Here is a 19,404-nt window from a genome sequence, read left to right as displayed (position 1 = left end):
CAAGAGCTACTCCTTGCTCAACGAAATGGACTCAACACCGCATATTAAACGCCTAAGAATGTACCTGACTAGTAAGTATCTTAAAACCTATGGATTGCTATGTCTCCGAAAGAGAATCAAGCATGTGTACAGGGGCATAAACGCAGCAGTGATAGGATTGGAGAGGTTCGGTGAGCAAATGAAGACCCTTTGAAGTCATATTGCATGGTACCCATTCCACGGGTTTCAACTCCCAGGTTTAAGGTATTCTTCCTTCAGCTAAAACATGCATGTGGAACCCAGAGTATGATCAACCATGTGATCGGGAGACGTGTTCAAATATGTCTCAGTTTTCCTCCCCTGGTACTCGGGTGCAACATTCCAGACGCTTTACTAACACTCTCCCCACTTGGAGAGTCAGCCCTTTAACCTCCTGTTTGGCCCAGTTTGCAATTTCTGCGGAAGATGAACAGGAATAGCGAGAACCAATGAGAGACTAGCTGGAGGTGTCTGGACGGGCAAATTTAACTCTCATTTCCCACCAGGAAGAGGAATTAACCAAAGGCTCAGCGTGCCGTGCCGGAACCAGATTAGGGCCTGAAGCCATCCTGCGGTGTTGCGGCCAGCTCACAAGAAAGCGAGTTGAAGAAAGGAGCTCAGGGGCACTGTAATTCACAAACCTGCAGAGTTATAAATGACAGCTATCGTCCAAAAATAGACTGAAGTAAGGCTGCCAAGAGGACTTGAAAGCGGGGCAGAATTGCAGGAAACCGATTTCAGGAGGTAGACTGGAATTGCATTGAAAGCATAGGAAAAGAGGCAGAACGTCCACAATGATGCACTTGGCCAAAAAGGGCGTATGCGTTTTTTCCTGAATATATTCAGGAAAAAACGCATACGCCCTTTTTGGCCAACCAAGCAAGCTTGCAAAGGAAATCTGCACTACAATGAAGTCTCACTTCCCCCCGGTCAAAAGGGCCATCTGAAAAAAGTGTAAAATCCAGAAAGGCAGGACAGGCCATGGAGAACTGGGAGCCTTGTTATGCTGATGGGCGGGATGTAAATTGCCAACAGACACTCGGGAGAAGTGTATGGTGTTTCCTGAAACATCTAAAAAACAAAGCAACAGAGCCTAGGGCACTTCCACTTATGGTCCTATAGCTTAGGGAAATTAAAATCAAAAAGACACAGCCACCCCAAAGTTTGGGACGCCTCTGTTTACAAGAACCTCGTTTACAGTACAAGTTCAACATCGCAGAAAGTGAAAAATGGATAAAGAAGTTGTGGTATTTACTTACAAAGCAATATCACTCAGCAATGAAATCTATGTCATCAGGCCCTTAGCAGCACAATGAGTGGATTCAGGTATGATGATTCTAACTGAAATAAGTCACACAGAAAAAGAAACATCATAAGATATCAGTAATACACGGAATGTAAACTTGGCTACACAGGAACTGAATTACAGAACAGAACAGGGTCTCAAATTTAGAAAACCAACTTATGCTTGCTTAAGGGGAAAGGTGAGTTGGGGTGCTGCATAAAACCAGAGATTGAAATGAGCACAGATAAAGTTCCTTAAGCCAAATATGGAATAGACAAGAGCTACTCCTTGCTCAACGAAATGGACTCAACACCGCATATTAAACGCCTAAGAATGTACCTGACTAGTAAGTATCTTAAAACCTATGGATTGCTATGTCTCCGAAAGAGAATCAAGCATGTGTACAGGGGCATAAACGCAGCAGTGATAGGATTGGAGAGGTTCGGTGAGCAAATGAAGACCCTTTGAAGTCATATTGCATGGTACCCATTCCACGGGTTTCAACTCCCAGGTTTAAGGTATTCTTCCTTCAGCTAAAACATGCATGTGGAACCCAGAGTATGATCAACCATGTGATCGGGAGACGTGTTCAAATATGTCTCAGTTTTCCTCCCCTGGTACTCGGGTGCAACATTCCAGACGCTTTACTAACACTCTCCCCAGTTGGAGAGTCAGTCCCTTTAACCTCCTGTTTGGCCCAGTTTGCAATTTCTGCGGAAGATGAACAGGAATAGCGAGAACCAATGAGAGACTAGCTGGAGGAGTCTGGACGGGCAAATTTAACTCTCATTTCCCACCAGGAAGTGGAATTAACCAAAGGCTCAGCGTGCCGTGCCGGAACCAGATTAGGGCCTGAAGCCATCCTGCGGTGTTGCGGCCAGCTCACAAGAAAGCGAGTTGAAGAAAGGAGCTCAGGGGCACTGTAATTCACAAACCTGCAGAGTTATAAATGACAGCTATCGTCCAAAAATAGACTGAAGTAAGGCTGCCAAGAGGACTTGAAAGCGGGGCAGAATTGCAGGAAACCGATTTCAGGAGGTAGACTGGAATTGCATTGAAAGCATAGGAAAAGAGGCAGAACGTCCACAATGATGCACTTGGCCAAAAAGGGCGTATGCGTTTTTTCCTGAATATATTCAGGAAAAAACGCATACGCCCTTTTTGGCCAACCAAGCAAGCTTGCAAAGGAAATCTGCACTACAATGAAGTCTCACTTCCCCCCGGTCAAAAGGGCCATCTGAAAAAAGTGTAAAATCCAGAAAGGCAGGACAGGCCATGGAGAACTGGGAGCCTTGTTATGCTGATGGGCGGGATGTAAATTGCCAACAGACACTCGGGAGAAGTGTATGGTGTTTCCTGAAACATCTAAAAAACAAAGCAACAGAGCCTAGGGCACTTCCACTTATGGTCCTATAGCTTAGGGAAATTAAAATCAAAAAGACACAGCCACCCCAAAGTTTGGGACGGCTCTGTTTACAAGAACCTCGTTTACAGTACAAGTTCAACATCGCAGAAAGTGAAAAATGGATAAAGAAGTTGTGGTATTTACTTACAAAGCAATATCACTCAGCAATGAAATCTATGTCATCAGGCCCTTAGCAGCACAATGAGTGGATTCAGGTATGATGATTCTAACTGAAATAAGTCACACAGAAAAAGAAACATCATAAGATATCAGTAATACACGGAATGTAAACTTGGCTACACAGGAACTGAATTACAGAACAGAACAGGGTCTCAAATTTAGAAAACCAACTTATGCTTGCTTAAGGGAAAGGTGAGTTGGGGTGCTGCATAAAACCAGAGATTGAAATGAGCACAGATAAAGTTCCTTAAGCCAAATATGGAATAGACAAGAGCTACTCCTTGCTCAACGAAATGGACTCAACACCGCATATTAAACGCCTAAGAATGTACCTGACTAGTAAGTATCTTAAAACCTATGGATTGCTATGTCTCCGAAAGAGAATCAAGCATGTGTACAGGGGCATAAACGCAGCAGTGATAGGATTGGAGAGGTTCGGTGAGCAAATGAAGACCCTTTGAAGTCATATTGCATGGTACCCATTCCACGGGTTTCAACTCTCCAGGTTTAAGGTATTCTTCCTTCAGCTAAAACATGCATGTGGAACCCAGAGTATGATCAACCATGTGATCGGGAGACGTGTTCAAATATGTCTCAGTTTTCCTCCCCTGGTACTCGGGTGCAACATTCCAGACGCTTTACTAACACTCTCCCCACTTGGAGAGTCAGTCCCTTTAACCTCCTGTTTGGCCCAGTTTGCAATTTCTGCGGAAGATGAACAGGAATAGCGAGAACCAATGAGAGACTAGCTGGAGGTGTCTGGACGGGCAAATTTAACTCTCATTTCCCACCAGGAAGAGGAAATAACCAAAGGCTCAGCGTGCCGTGCCGGAACCAGATTAGGGCCTGAAGCCATCCTGCGGTGTTGCGGCCAGCTCACAAGAAAGCGAGTTGAAGAAAGGAGCTCAGGGGCACTGTAATTCACAAACCTGCAGAGTTATAAATGACAGCTATCGTCCAAAAATAGACTGAAGTAAGGCTGCCAAGAGGACTTGAAAGCGGGGCAGAATTGCAGGAAACCGATTTCAGGAGGTAGACTGGAATTGCATTGAAAGCATAGGAAAAGAGGCAGAACGTCCACAATGATGCACTTGGCCAAAAAGGGCGTATGCGTTTTTTCCTGAATATATTCAGGAAAAAACGCATACGCCCTTTTTGGCCAACCAAGCAAGCTTGCAAAGGAAATCTGCACTACAATGAAGTCTCACTTCCCCCCGGTCAAAAGGGCCATCTGAAAAAAGTGTAAAATCCAGAAAGGCAGGACAGGCCATGGAGAACTGGGAGCCTTGTTATGCTGATGGGCGGGATGTAAATTGCCAACAGACACTCGGGAGAAGTGTATGGTGTTTCCTGAAACATCTAAAAAACAAAGCAACAGAGCCTAGGGCACTTCCACTTATGGTCCTATAGCTTAGGGAAATTAAAATCAAAAAGACACAGCCACCCCAAAGTTTGGAACGGCTCTGTTTACAAGAACCTCGTTTACAGTACAAGTTCAACATCGCAGAAAGTGAAAAATGGATAAAGAAGTTGTGGTATTTACTTACAAAGCAATATCACTCAGCAATGAAATCTATGTCATCAGGCCCTTAGCAGCACAATGAGTGGATTCAGGTATGATGATTCTAACTGAAATAAGTCACACAGAAAAAGAAACATCATAAGATATCAGTAATACACGGAATGTAAACTTGGCTACACAGGAACTGAATTACAGAACAGAACAGGGTCTCAAATTTAGAAAACCAACTTATGCTTGCTTAAGGGGAAAGGTGAGTTGGGGTGCTGCATAAAACCAGAGATTGAAATGAGCACAGATAAAGTTCCTTAAGCCAAATATGGAATAGACAAGAGCTACTCCTTGCTCAACGAAATGGACTCAACACCGCATATTAAACGCCTAAGAATGTACCTGACTAGTAAGTATCTTAAAACCTATGGATTGCTATGTCTCCGAAAGAGAATCAAGCATGTGTACAGGGGCATAAACGCAGCAGTGATAGGATTGGAGAGGTTCGGTGAGCAAATGAAGACCCTTTGAAGTCATATTGCATGGTACCCATTCCACGGGTTTCAACTCTCCAGGTTTAAGGTATTCTTCCTTCAGCTAAAACATGCATGTGGAACCCAGAGTATGATCAACCATGTGATCGGGAGACGTGTTCAAATATGTCTCAGTTTTCCTCCCCTGGTACTCGGGTGCAACATTCCAGACGCTTTACTAACACTCTCCCCACTTGGAGAGTCAGTCCCTTTAACCTCCTGTTTGGCCCAGTTTGCAATTTCTGCGGAAGATGAACAGGAATAGCGAGAACCAATGAGAGACTAGCTGGAGGTGTCTGGACGGGCAAATTTAACTCTCATTTCCCACCAGGAAGAGGAAATAACCAAAGGCTCAGCGTGCCGTGCCGGAACCAGATTAGGGCCTGAAGCCATCCTGCGGTGTTGCGGCCAGCTCACAAGAAAGCGAGTTGAAGAAAGGAGCTCAGGGGCACTGTAATTCACAAACCTGCAGAGTTATAAATGACAGCTATCGTCCAAAAATAGACTGAAGTAAGGCTGCCAAGAGGACTTGAAAGCGGGGCAGAATTGCAGGAAACCGATTTCAGGAGGTAGACTGGAATTGCATTGAAAGCATAGGAAAAGAGGCAGAACGTCCACAATGATGCACTTGGCCAAAAAGGGCGTATGCGTTTTTTCCTGAATATATTCAGGAAAAAACGCATACGCCCTTTTTGGCCAACCAAGCAAGCTTGCAAAGGAAATCTGCACTACAATGAAGTCTCACTTCCCCCCGGTCAAAAGGGCCATCTGAAAAAAGTGTAAAATCCAGAAAGGCAGGACAGGCCATGGAGAACTGGGAGCCTTGTTATGCTGATGGGCGGGATGTAAATTGCCAACAGACACTCGGGAGAAGTGTATGGTGTTTCCTGAAACATCTAAAAAACAAAGCAACAGAGCCTAGGGCACTTCCACTTATGGTCCTATAGCTTAGGGAAATTAAAATCAAAAAGACACAGCCACCCCAAAGTTTGGGACGCCTCTGTTTACAAGAACCTCGTTTACAGTACAAGTTCAACATCGCAGAAAGTGAAAAATGGATAAAGAAGTTGTGGTATTTACTTACAAAGCAATATCACTCAGCAATGAAATCTATGTCATCAGGCCCTTAGCAGCACAATGAGTGGATTCAGGTATGATGATTCTAACTGAAATAAGTCACACAGAAAAAGAAACATCATAAGATATCAGTAATACACGGAATGTAAACTTGGCTACACAGGAACTGAATTACAGAACAGAACAGGGTCTCAAATTTAGAAAACCAACTTATGCTTGCTTAAGGGAAAGGTGAGTTGGGGTGCTGCATAAAACCAGAGATTGAAATGAGCACAGATAAAGTTCCTTAAGCCAAATATGGAATAGACAAGAGCTACTCCTTGCTCAACGAAATGGACTCAACACCGCATATTAAACGCCTAAGAATGTACCTGACTAGTAAGTATCTTAAAACCTATGGATTGCTATGTCTCCGAAAGAGAATCAAGCATGTGTACAGGGGCATAAACGCAGCAGTGATAGGATTGGAGAGGTTCGGTGAGCAAATGAAGACCCTTTGAAGTCATATTGCATGGTACCCATTCCACGGGTTTCAACTCTCCAGGTTTAAGGTATTCTTCCTTCAGCTAAAACATGCATGTGGAACCCAGAGTATGATCAACCATGTGATCGGGAGACGTGTTCAAATATGTCTCAGTTTTCCTCCCCTGGTACTCGGGTGCAACATTCCAGACGCTTTACTAACACTCTCCCCACTTGGAGAGTCAGCCCTTTAACCTCCTGTTTGGCCCAGTTTGCAATTTCTGCGGAAGATGAACAGGAATAGCGAGAACCAATGAGAGACTAGCTGGAGGTGTCTGGACGGGCAAATTTAACTCTCATTTCCCACCAGGAAGAGGAATAACCAAAGGCTCAGCGTGCCGTGCCGGAACCAGATTAGGGCCTGAAGCCATCCTGCGGTGTTGCGGCCAGCTCACAAGAAAGCGAGTTGAAGAAAGGAGCTCAGGGGCACTGTAATTCACAAACCTGCAGAGTTATAAATGACAGCTATCGTCCAAAAATAGACTGAAGTAAGGCTGCCAAGAGGACTTGAAAGCGGGGCAGAATTGCAGGAAACCGATTTCAGGAGGTAGACTGGAATTGCATTGAAAGCATAGGAAAAGAGGCAGAACGTCCACAATGATGCACTTGGCCAAAAAGGGCGTATGCGTTTTTTCCTGAATATATTCAGGAAAAAACGCATACGCCCTTTTTGGCCAACCAAGCAAGCTTGCAAAGGAAATCTGCACTACAATGAAGTCTCACTTCCCCCCGGTCAAAAGGGCCATCTGAAAAAAGTGTAAAATCCAGAAAGGCAGGACAGGCCATGGAGAACTGGGAGCCTTGTTATGCTGATGGGCGGGATGTAAATTGCCAACAGACACTCGGGAGAAGTGTATGGTGTTTCCTGAAACATCTAAAAAACAAAGCAACAGAGCCTAGGGCACTTCCACTTATGGTCCTATAGCTTAGGGAAATTAAAATCAAAAAGACACAGCCACCCCAAAGTTTGGGACGGCTCTGTTTACAAGAACCTCGTTTACAGTACAAGTTCAACATCGCAGAAAGTGAAAAATGGATAAAGAAGTTGTGGTATTTACTTACAAAGCAATATCACTCAGCAATGAAATCTATGTCATCAGGCCCTTAGCAGCACAATGAGTGGATTCAGGTATGATGATTCTAACTGAAATAAGTCACACAGAAAAAGAAACATCATAAGATATCAGTAATACACGGAATGTAAACTTGGCTACACAGGAACTGAATTACAGAACAGAACAGGGTCTCAAATTTAGAAAACCAACTTATGCTTGCTTAAGGGGAAAGGTGAGTTGGGGTGCTGCATAAAACCAGAGATTGAAATGAGCACAGATAAAGTTCCTTAAGCCAAATATGGAATAGACAAGAGCTACTCCTTGCTCAACGAAATGGACTCAACACCGCATATTAAACGCCTAAGAATGTACCTGACTAGTAAGTATCTTAAAACCTATGGATTGCTATGTCTCCGAAAGAGAATCAAGCATGTGTACAGGGGCATAAACGCAGCAGTGATAGGATTGGAGAGGTTCGGTGAGCAAATGAAGACCCTTTGAAGTCATATTGCATGGTACCCATTCCACGGGTTTCAACTCCCAGGTTTAAGGTATTCTTCCTTCAGCTAAAACATGCATGTGGAACCCAGAGTATGATCAACCATGTGATCGGGAGACGTGTTCAAATATGTCTCAGTTTTCCTCCCCTGGTACTCGGGTGCAACATTCCAGACGCTTTACTAACACTCTCCCCACTTGGAGAGTCAGCGCCTTTAACCTCCTGTTTGGCCCAGTTTGCAATTTCTGCGGAAGATGAACAGGAATAGCGAGAACCAATGAGAGACTAGCTGGAGGTGTCTGGACGGGCAAATTTAACTCTCATTTCCCACCAGGAAGAGGAATTAACCAAAGGCTCAGCGTGCCGTGCCGGAACCAGATTAGGGCCTGAAGCCATCCTGCGGTGTTGCGGCCAGCTCACAAGAAAGCGAGTTGAAGAAAGGAGCTCAGGGGCACTGTAATTCACAAACCTGCAGAGTTATAAATGACAGCTATCGTCCAAAAATAGACTGAAGTAAGGCTGCCAAGAGGACTTGAAAGCGGGGCAGAATTGCAGGAAACCGATTTCAGGAGGTAGACTGGAATTGCATTGAAAGCATAGGAAAAGAGGCAGAACGTCCACAATGATGCACTTGGCCAAAAAGGGCGTATGCGTTTTTTCCTGAATATATTCAGGAAAAAACGCATACGCCCTTTTTGGCCAACCAAGCAAGCTTGCAAAGGAAATCTGCACTACAATGAAGTCTCACTTCCCCCCGGTCAAAAGGGCCATCTGAAAAAAGTGTAAAATCCAGAAAGGCAGGACAGGCCATGGAGAACTGGGAGCCTTGTTATGCTGATGGGCGGGATGTAAATTGCCAACAGACACTCGGGAGAAGTGTATGGTGTTTCCTGAAACATCTAAAAAACAAAGCAACAGAGCCTAGGGCACTTCCACTTATGGTCCTATAGCTTAGGGAAATTAAAATCAAAAAGACACAGCCACCCCAAAGTTTGGGACGGCTCTGTTTACAAGAACCTCGTTTACAGTACAAGTTCAACATCGCAGAAAGTGAAAAATGGATAAAGAAGTTGTGGTATTTACTTACAAAGCAATATCACTCAGCAATGAAATCTATGTCATCAGGCCCTTAGCAGCACAATGAGTGGATTCAGGTATGATGATTCTAACTGAAATAAGTCACACAGAAAAAGAAACATCATAAGATATCAGTAATACACGGAATGTAAACTTGGCTACACAGGAACTGAATTACAGAACAGAACAGGGTCTCAAATTTAGAAAACCAACTTATGCTTGCTTAAGGGAAAGGTGAGTTGGGGTGCTGCATAAAACCAGAGATTGAAATGAGCACAGATAAAGTTCCTTAAGCCAAATATGGAATAGACAAGAGCTACTCCTTGCTCAACGAAATGGACTCAACACCGCATATTAAACGCCTAAGAATGTACCTGACTAGTAAGTATCTTAAAACCTATGGATTGCTATGTCTCCGAAAGAGAATCAAGCATGTGTACAGGGGCATAAACGCAGCAGTGATAGGATTGGAGAGGTTCGGTGAGCAAATGAAGACCCTTTGAAGTCATATTGCATGGTACCCATTCCACGGGTTTCAACTCTCCAGGTTTAAGGTATTCTTCCTTCAGCTAAAACATGCATGTGGAACCCAGAGTATGATCAACCATGTGATCGGGAGACGTGTTCAAATATGTCTCAGTTTTCCTCCCCTGGTACTCGGGTGCAACATTCCAGACGCTTTACTAACACTCTCCCCACTTGGAGAGTCAGTCCCTTTAACCTCCTGTTTGGCCCAGTTTGCAATTTCTGCGGAAGATGAACAGGAATAGCGAGAACCAATGAGAGACTAGCTGGAGGTGTCTGGACGGGCAAATTTAACTCTCATTTCCCACCAGGAAGAGGAATAACCAAAGGCTCAGCGTGCCGTGCCGGAACCAGATTAGGGCCTGAAGCCATCCTGCGGTGTTGCGGCCAGCTCACAAGAAAGCGAGTTGAAGAAAGGAGCTCAGGGGCACTGTAATTCACAAACCTGCAGAGTTATAAATGACAGCTATCGTCCAAAAATAGACTGAAGTAAGGCTGCCAAGAGGACTTGAAAGCGGGGCAGAATTGCAGGAAACCGATTTCAGGAGGTAGACTGGAATTGCATTGAAAGCATAGGAAAAGAGGCAGAACGTCCACAATGATGCACTTGGCCAAAAAGGGCGTATGCGTTTTTTCCTGAATATATTCAGGAAAAAACGCATACGCCCTTTTTGGCCAACCAAGCAAGCTTGCAAAGGAAATCTGCACTACAATGAAGTCTCACTTCCCCCCGGTCAAAAGGGCCATCTGAAAAAAGTGTAAAATCCAGAAAGGCAGGACAGGCCATGGAGAACTGGGAGCCTTGTTATGCTGATGGGCGGGATGTAAATTGCCAACAGACACTCGGGAGAAGTGTATGGTGTTTCCTGAAACATCTAAAAAACAAAGCAACAGAGCCTAGGGCACTTCCACTTATGGTCCTATAGCTTAGGGAAATTAAAATCAAAAAGACACAGCCACCCCAAAGTTTGGGATGCCTCTGTTTACAAGAACCTCGTTTACAGTACAAGTTCAACATCGCAGAAAGTGAAAAATGGATAAAGAAGTTGTGGTATTTACTTACAAAGCAATATCACTCAGCAATGAAATCTATGTCATCAGGCCCTTAGCAGCACAATGAGTGGATTCAGGTATGATGATTCTAACTGAAATAAGTCACACAGAAAAAGAAACATCATAAGATATCAGTAATACACGGAATGTAAACTTGGCTACACAGGAACTGAATTACAGAACAGAACAGGGTCTCAAATTTAGAAAACCAACTTATGCTTGCTTAAGGGGAAAGGTGAGTTGGGGTGCTGCATAAAACCAGAGATTGAAATGAGCACAGATAAAGTTCCTTAAGCCAAATATGGAATAGACAAGAGCTACTCCTTGCTCAACGAAATGGACTCAACACCGCATATTAAACGCCTAAGAATGTACCTGACTAGTAAGTATCTTAAAACCTATGGATTGCTATGTCTCCGAAAGAGAATCAAGCATGTGTACAGGGGCATAAACGCAGCAGTGATAGGATTGGAGAGGTTCGGTGAGCAAATGAAGACCCTTTGAAGTCATATTGCATGGTACCCATTCCACGGGTTTCAACTCTCCAGGTTTAAGGTATTCTTCCTTCAGCTAAAACATGCATGTGGAACCCAGAGTATGATCAACCATGTGATCGGGAGACGTGTTCAAATATGTCTCAGTTTTCCTCCCCTAGTTCTCGGGTGCAACATTCCAGACGCTTTACTAACACTCTCCCCACTTGGAGAGTCAGCCCTTTAACCTCCTTTTTGGCCCAGTTTGCAATTTCTGCGGAAGATGAACAGGAATAGCGAGAACCAATGAGAGACTAGCTGGAGGTGTCTGGACGGGCAAATTTAACTCTCATTTCCCACCAGGAAGACGAAATAACCAAAGGCTCAGCGTGCCGTGCCGGAACCAGATTAGGGCCTGAAGCCATCCTGCGGTGTTGCGGCCAGCTCACAAGAAAGCAAGTTGAAGAAAGGAGCTCAGGGGCACTGTAATTCACAAACCTGCAGAGTTATAAATGACAGCTATCGTCCAAAAATAGACTGAAGTAAGGCTGCCAAGAGGACTTGAAAGCGGGGCAGAATTGCAGGAAACCGATTTCAGGAGGTAGACTGGAATTGCATTGAAAGCATAGGAAAAGAGGCAGAACGTCCACAATGATGCACTTGGCCAAAAAGGGCGTATGCGTTTTTTCCTGAATATATTCAGGAAAAAACGCATACGCCCTTTTTGGCCAACCAAGCAAGCTTGCAAAGGAAATCTGCACTACAATGAAGTCTCACTTCCCCCCGGTCAAAAGGGCCATCTGAAAAAAGTGTAAAATCCAGAAAGGCAGGACAGGCCATGGAGAACTGGGAGCCTTGTTATGCTGATGGGCGGGATGTAAATTGCCAACAGACACTCGGGAGAAGTGTATGGTGTTTCCTGAAACATCTAAAAAACAAAGCAACAGAGCCTAGGGCACTTCCACTTATGGTCCTATAGCTTAGGGAAATTAAAATCAAAAAGACACAGCCACCCCAAAGTTTGGGACGGCTCTGTTTACAAGAACCTCGTTTACAGTACAAGTTCAACATCGCAGAAAGTGAAAAATGGATAAAGAAGTTGTGGTATTTACTTACAAAGCAATATCACTCAGCAATGAAATCTATGTCATCAGGCCCTTAGCAGCACAATGAGTGGATTCAGGTATGATGATTCTAACTGAAATAAGTCACACAGAAAAAGAAACATCATAAGATATCAGTAATACACGGAATGTAAACTTGGCTACACAGGAACTGAATTACAGAACAGAACAGGGTCTCAAATTTAGAAAACCAACTTATGCTTGCTTAAGGGGAAAGGTGAGTTGGGGTGCTGCATAAAACCAGAGATTGAAATGAGCACAGATAAAGTTCCTTAAGCCAAATATGGAATAGACAAGAGCTACTCCTTGCTCAACGAAATGGACTCAACACCGCATATTAAACGCCTAAGAATGTACCTGACTAGTAAGTATCTTAAAACCTATGGATTGCTATGTCTCCGAAAGAGAATCAAGCATGTGTACAGGGGCATAAACGCAGCAGTGATAGGATTGGAGAGGTTCGGTGAGCAAATGAAGACCCTTTGAAGTCATATTGCATGGTACCCATTCCACGGGTTTCAACTCCCAGGTTTAAGGTATTCTTCCTTCAGCTAAAACATGCATGTGGAACCCAGAGTATGATCAACCATGTGATCGGGAGACGTGTTCAAATATGTCTCAGTTTTCCTCCCCTGGTACTCGGGTGCAACATTCCAGACGCTTTACTAACACTCTCCCCACTTGGAGAGTCAGCCCTTTAACCTCCTGTTTGGCCCAGTTTGCAATTTCTGCGGAAGATGAACAGGAATAGCGAGAACCAATGAGAGACTAGCTGGAGGTGTCTGGACGGGCAAATTTAACTCTCATTTCCCACCAGGAAGAGGAAATAACCAAAGGCTCAGCGTGCCGTGCCGGAACCAGATTAGGGCCTGAAGCCATCCTGCGGTGTTGCGGCCAGCTCACAAGAAAGCGAGTTGAAGAAAGGAGCTCAGGGGCACTGTAATTCACAAACCTGCAGAGTTATAAATGACAGCTATCGTCCAAAAATAGACTGAAGTAAGGCTGCCAAGAGGACTTGAAAGCGGGGCAGAATTGCAGGAAACCGATTTCAGGAGGTAGACTGGAATTGCATTGAAAGCATAGGAAAAGAGGCAGAACGTCCACAATGATGCACTTGGCCAAAAAGGGCGTATGCGTTTTTTCCTGAATATATTCAGGAAAAAACGCATACGCCCTTTTTGGCCAACCAAGCAAGCTTGCAAAGGAAATCTGCACTACAATGAAGTCTCACTTCCCCCCGGTCAAAAGGGCCATCTGAAAAAAGTGTAAAATCCAGAAAGGCAGGACAGGCCATGGAGAACTGGGAGCCTTGTTATGCTGATGGGCGGGATGTAAATTGCCAACAGACACTCGGGAGAAGTGTATGGTGTTTCCTGAAACATCTAAAAAACAAAGCAACAGAGCCTAGGGCACTGCCACTTATGGTCCTATAGCTTAGGGAAATTAAAATCAAAAAGACACAGCCACCCCAAAGTTTGGGACGCCTCTGTTTACAAGAACCTCGTTTACAGTACAAGTTCAACATCGCAGAAAGTGAAAAATGGATAAAGAAGTTGTGGTATTTACTTACAAAGCAATATCACTCAGCAATGAAATCTATGTCATCAGGCCCTTAGCAGCACAATGAGTGGATTCAGGTATGATGATTCTAACTGAAATAAGTCACACAGAAAAAGAAACATCATAAGATATCAGTAATACACGGAATGTAAACTTGGCTACACAGGAACTGAATTACAGAACAGAACAGGGTCTCAAATTTAGAAAACCAACTTATGCTTGCTTAAGGGGAAAGGTGAGTTGGGGTGCTGCATAAAACCAGAGATTGAAATGAGCACAGATAAAGTTCCTTAAGCCAAATATGGAATAGACAAGAGCTACTCCTTGCTCAACGAAATGGACTCAACACCGCATATTAAACGCCTAAGAATGTACCTGACTAGTAAGTATCTTAAAACCTATGGATTGCTATGTCTCCGAAAGAGAATCAAGCATGTGTACAGGGGCATAAACGCAGCAGTGATAGGATTGGAGAGGTTCGGTGAGCAAATGAAGACCCTTTGAAGTCATATTGCATGGTACCCATTCCACGGGTTTCAACTCTCCAGGTTTAAGGTATTCTTCCTTCAGCTAAAACATGCATGTGGAACCCAGAGTATGATCAACCATGTGATCGGGAGACGTGTTCAAATATGTCTCAGTTTTCCTCCCCTGGTACTCGGGTGCAACATTCCAGACGCTTTACTAACACTCTCCCCACTTGGAGAGTCAGTCCCTTTAACCTCCTGTTTGGCCCAGTTTGCAATTTCTGCGGAAGATGAACAGGAATAGCGAGAACCAATGAGAGACTAGCTGGAGGTGTCTGGACGGGCAAATTTAACTCTCATTTCCCACCAGGAAGAGGAATTAACCAAAGGCTCAGCGTGCCGTGCCGGAACCAGATTAGGGCCTGAAGCCATCCTGCGGTGTTGCGGCCAGCTCACAAGAAAGCGAGTTGAAGAAAGGAGCTCAGGGGCACTGTAATTCACAAACCTGCAGAGTTATAAATGACAGCTATCGTCCAAAAATAGACTGAAGTAAGGCTGCCAAGAGGACTTGAAAGCGGGGCAGAATTGCAGGAAACCGATTTCAGGAGGTAGACTGGAATTGCATTGAAAGCATAGGAAAAGAGGCAGAACGTCCACAATGATGCACTTGGCCAAAAAGGGCGTATGCGTTTTTTCCTGAATATATTCAGGAAAAAACGCATACGCCCTTTTTGGCCAACCAAGCAAGCTTGCAAAGGAAATCTGCACTACAATGAAGTCTCACTTCCCCCCGGTCAAAAGGGCCATCTGAAAAAAGTGTAAAATCCAGAAAGGCAGGACAGGCCATGGAGAACTGGGAGCCTTGTTATGCTGATGGGCGGGATGTAAATTGCCAACAGACACTCGGGAGAAGTGTATGGTGTTTCCTGAAACATCTAAAAAACAAAGCAACAGAGCCTAGGGCACTTCCACTTATGGTCCTATAGCTTAGGGAAATTAAAATCAAAAAGACACAGCCACCCCAAAGTTTGGAACGCCTCTGTTTACAAGAACCTCGTTTACAGTACAAGTTCAACATCGCAGAAAGTGAAAAATGGATAAAGAAGTTGTGGTATTTACTTACAAAGCAATATCACTCAGCAATGAAATCTATGTCATCAGGCCCTTAGCAGCACAATGAGTGGATTCAGGTATGATGATTCTAACTGAAATAAGTCACACAGAAAAAGAAACATCATAAGATATCAGTAATACACGGAATGTAAACTTGGCTACACAGGAACTGAATTACAGAACAGAACAGGGTCTCAAATTTAGAAAACCAACTTATGCTTGCTTAAGGGAAAGGTGAGTTGGGGTGCTGCATAAAACCAGAGATTGAAATGAGCACAGATAAAGTTCCTTAAGCCAAATATGGAATAGACAAGAGCTACTCCTTGCTCAACGAAATGGACTCAACACCGCATATTAAACGCCTAAGAATGTACCTGACTAGTAAGTATCTTAAAACCTATGGATTGCTATGTCTCCGAAAGAGAATCAAGCATGTGTACAGGGGCATAAACGCAGCAGTGATAGGATTGGAGAGGTTCGGTGAGCAAATGAAGACCCTTTGAAGTCATATTGCATGGTACCCATTCCACGGGTTTCAACTACCCAGGTTTAAGGTATTCTTCCTTCAGCTAAAACATGCATGTGGAACCCAGAGTATGATCAACCATGTGATCGGGAGACGTGTTCAAATATGTCTCAGTTTTCCTCCCCTGGTACTCGGGTGCAACATTCCAGACGCTTTACTAACACTCTCCCCACTTGGAGAGTCAGCCCTTTAACCTCCTGTTTGGCCCAGTTTGCAATTTCTGCGGAAGATGAACAGGAATAGCGAGAACCAATGAGAGACTAGCTGGAGGTGTCTGGACGGGCAAATTTAACTCTCATTTCCCACCAGGAAGAGGAAATAACCAAAGGCTCAGCGTGCCGTGCCGGAACCAGATTAGGGCCTGAAGCCATCCTGCGGTGTTGCGGCCAGCTCACAAGAAAGCGAGTTGAAGAAAGGAGCTCAGGGGCACTGTAATTCACAAACCTGCAGAGTTATAAATGACAGCTATCGTCCAAAAATAGACTGAAGTAAGGCTGCCAAGAGGACTTGAAAGCGGGGCAGAATTGCAGGAAACCGATTTCAGGAGGTAGACTGGAATTGCATTGAAAGCATAGGAAAAGAGGCAGAACGTCCACAATGATGCACTTGGCCAAAAAGGGCGTATGCGTTTTTTCCTGAATATATTCAGGAAAAAACGCATACGCCCTTTTTGGCCAACCAAGCAAGCTTGCAAAGGAAATCTGCACTACAATGAAGTCTCACTTCCCCCCGGTCAAAAGGGCCATCTGAAAAAAGTGTAAAATCCAGAAAGGCAGGACAGGCCATGGAGAACTGGGAGCCTTGTTATGCTGATGGGCGGGATGTAAATTGCCAACAGACACTCGGGAGAAGTGTATGGTGTTTCCTGAAACATCTAAAAAACAAAGCAACAGAGCCTAGGGCACTTCCACTTATGGTCCTATAGCTTAGGGAAATTAAAATCAAAAAGACACAGCCACCCCAAAGTTTGGGACGCCTCTGTTTACAAGAACCTCGTTTACAGTACAAGTTCAACATCGCAGAAAGTGAAAAATGGATAAAGAAGTTGTGGTATTTACTTACAAAGCAATATCACTCAGCAATGAAATCTATGTCATCAGGCCCTTAGCAGCACAATGAGTGGATTCAGGTATGATGATTCTAACTGAAATAAGTCACACAGAAAAAGAAACATCATAAGATATCAGTAATACACGGAATGTAAACTTGGCTACACAGGAACTGAATTACAGAACAGAACAGGGTCTCAAATTTAGAAAACCAACTTATGCTTGCTTAAGGGGAAAGGTGAGTTGGGGTGCTGCATAAAACCAGAGATTGAAATGAGCACAGATAAAGTTCCTTAAGCCAAATATGGAATAGACAAGAGCTACTCCTTGCTCAACGAAATGGACTCAACACCGCATATTAAACGCCTAAGAATGTACCTGACTAGTAAGTATCTTAAAACCTATGGATTGCTATGTCTCCGAAAGAGAATCAAGCATGTGTACAGGGGCATAAACGCAGCAGTGATAGGATTGGAGAGGTTCGGTGAGCAAATGAAGACCCTTTGAAGTCATATTGCATGGTACCCATTCCACGGGTTTCAACTCTCCAGGTTTAAGGTATTCTTCCTTCAGCTAAAACATGCATGTGGAACCCAGAGTATGATCAACCATGTGATCGGGAGACGTGTTCAAATATGTCTCAGTTTTCCTCCCCTGGTACTCGGGTGCAACATTCCAGACGCTTTACTAACACTCTCCCCACTTGGAGAGTCAGCCCTTTAACCTCCTGTTTGGCCCAGTTTGCAATTTCTGCGGAAGATGAACAGGAATAGCGAGAACCAATGAGAGACTAGCTGGAGGTGTCTGGACGGGCAAATTTAACTCTCATTTCCCACCAGGAAGAGGAATTAACCAAAGGCTCAGCGTGCCGTGCCGGAACCAGATTAGGGCCTGAAGCCATCCTGCGGTGTTGCGGCCAGCTCACAAGAAAGCGAGTTGAAGAAAGGAGCTCAGGGGCACTGTAATTCACAAACCTGCAGAGTTATAAATGACAGCTATCGTCCAAAAATAGACTGAAGTAAGGCTGCCAAGAGGACTTGAAAGCGGGGCAGAATTGCAGGAAACCGATTTCAGGAGGTAGACTGGAATTGCATTGAAAGCATAGGAAAAGAGGCAGAACGTCCACAATGATGCACTTGGCCAAAAAGGGCGTATGCGTTTTTTCCTGAATATATTCAGGAAAAAACGCATACGCCCTTTTTGGCCAACCAAGCAAGCTTGCAAAGGAAATCTGCACTACAATGAAGTCTCACTTCCCCCCGGTCAAAAGGGCCATCTGAAAAAAGTGTAAAATCCAGAAAGGCAGGACAGGCCATGGAGAACTGGGAGCCTTGTTATGCTGATGGGCGGGATGTAAATTGCCAACAACACTCGGGAGAAGTGTATGGTGTTTCCTGAAACATCTAAAAAACAAAGCAACAGAGCCTAGGGCACTTCCACTTATGGTCCTATAGCTTAGGGAAATTAAAATCAAAAAGACACAGCCACCCCAAAGTTTGGAACGGCTCTGTTTACAAGAACCTCGTTTACAGTACAAGTTCAACATCGCAGAAAGTGAAAAATGGATAAAGAAGTTGTGGTATTTACTTACAAAGCAATATCACTCAGCAATGAAATCTATGTCATCAGGCCCTTAGCAGCACAATGAGTGGATTCAGGTATGATGATTCTAACTGAAATAAGTCACACAGAAAAAGAAACATCATAAGATATCAGTAATACACGGAATGTAAACTTGGCTACACAGGAACTGAATTACAGAACAGAACAGGGTCTCAAATTTAGAAAACCAACTTATTCTTGCTTAAGGGTAAAGGTGAGTTGGGGTGCTGCATAAAACCAGAGATTGAAATGAGCACAGATAAAGTTCCTTAAGCCAAATATGGAATAGACAAGAGCTACTCCTTGCTCAACGAAATGGACTCAACACCGCATATTAAACGCCTAAGAATGTACCTGACTTGTAAGTATCTTAAAACCTATGGATTGCTATGTCTCCAAAAGAGAATCAAGCATGTGTACAGGGGCATAAACGCAGCAGTGATAGGATTGGAGAGGTTCGGTGAGCAAATGAAGACCCTTTGAAGTCATATTGCATGGTACCCATTCCACGGGTTTCAACTACCCAGGTTTAAGGTATTCTTCCTTCAGCTAAAACATGCATGTGGAACCTAGAGTATGATCAACCATGTGATCGGGAGACGTGTTCAAATATGTCTCAGTTTTCCTCCCTGGTACTCGGGTGCAACATTCCAGACGCTTTACTAACACTCTCCCCACTTGGAGAGTCAGTCCCTTTAACCTCCTGTTTGGCCCAGTTTGCAATTTCTGCGGAAGATGAACAGGAATAGCG

The sequence above is a fragment of the Tursiops truncatus genome, unplaced genomic scaffold (assembly GCF_011762595.2).
Source record: "Tursiops truncatus isolate mTurTru1 unplaced genomic scaffold, mTurTru1.mat.Y mat_scaffold_278_arrow_ctg1, whole genome shotgun sequence".
Classification (NCBI taxonomy): domain Eukaryota; kingdom Metazoa; phylum Chordata; class Mammalia; order Artiodactyla; family Delphinidae; genus Tursiops; species Tursiops truncatus.
This window is presented reverse-complemented; position numbering follows the sequence as displayed.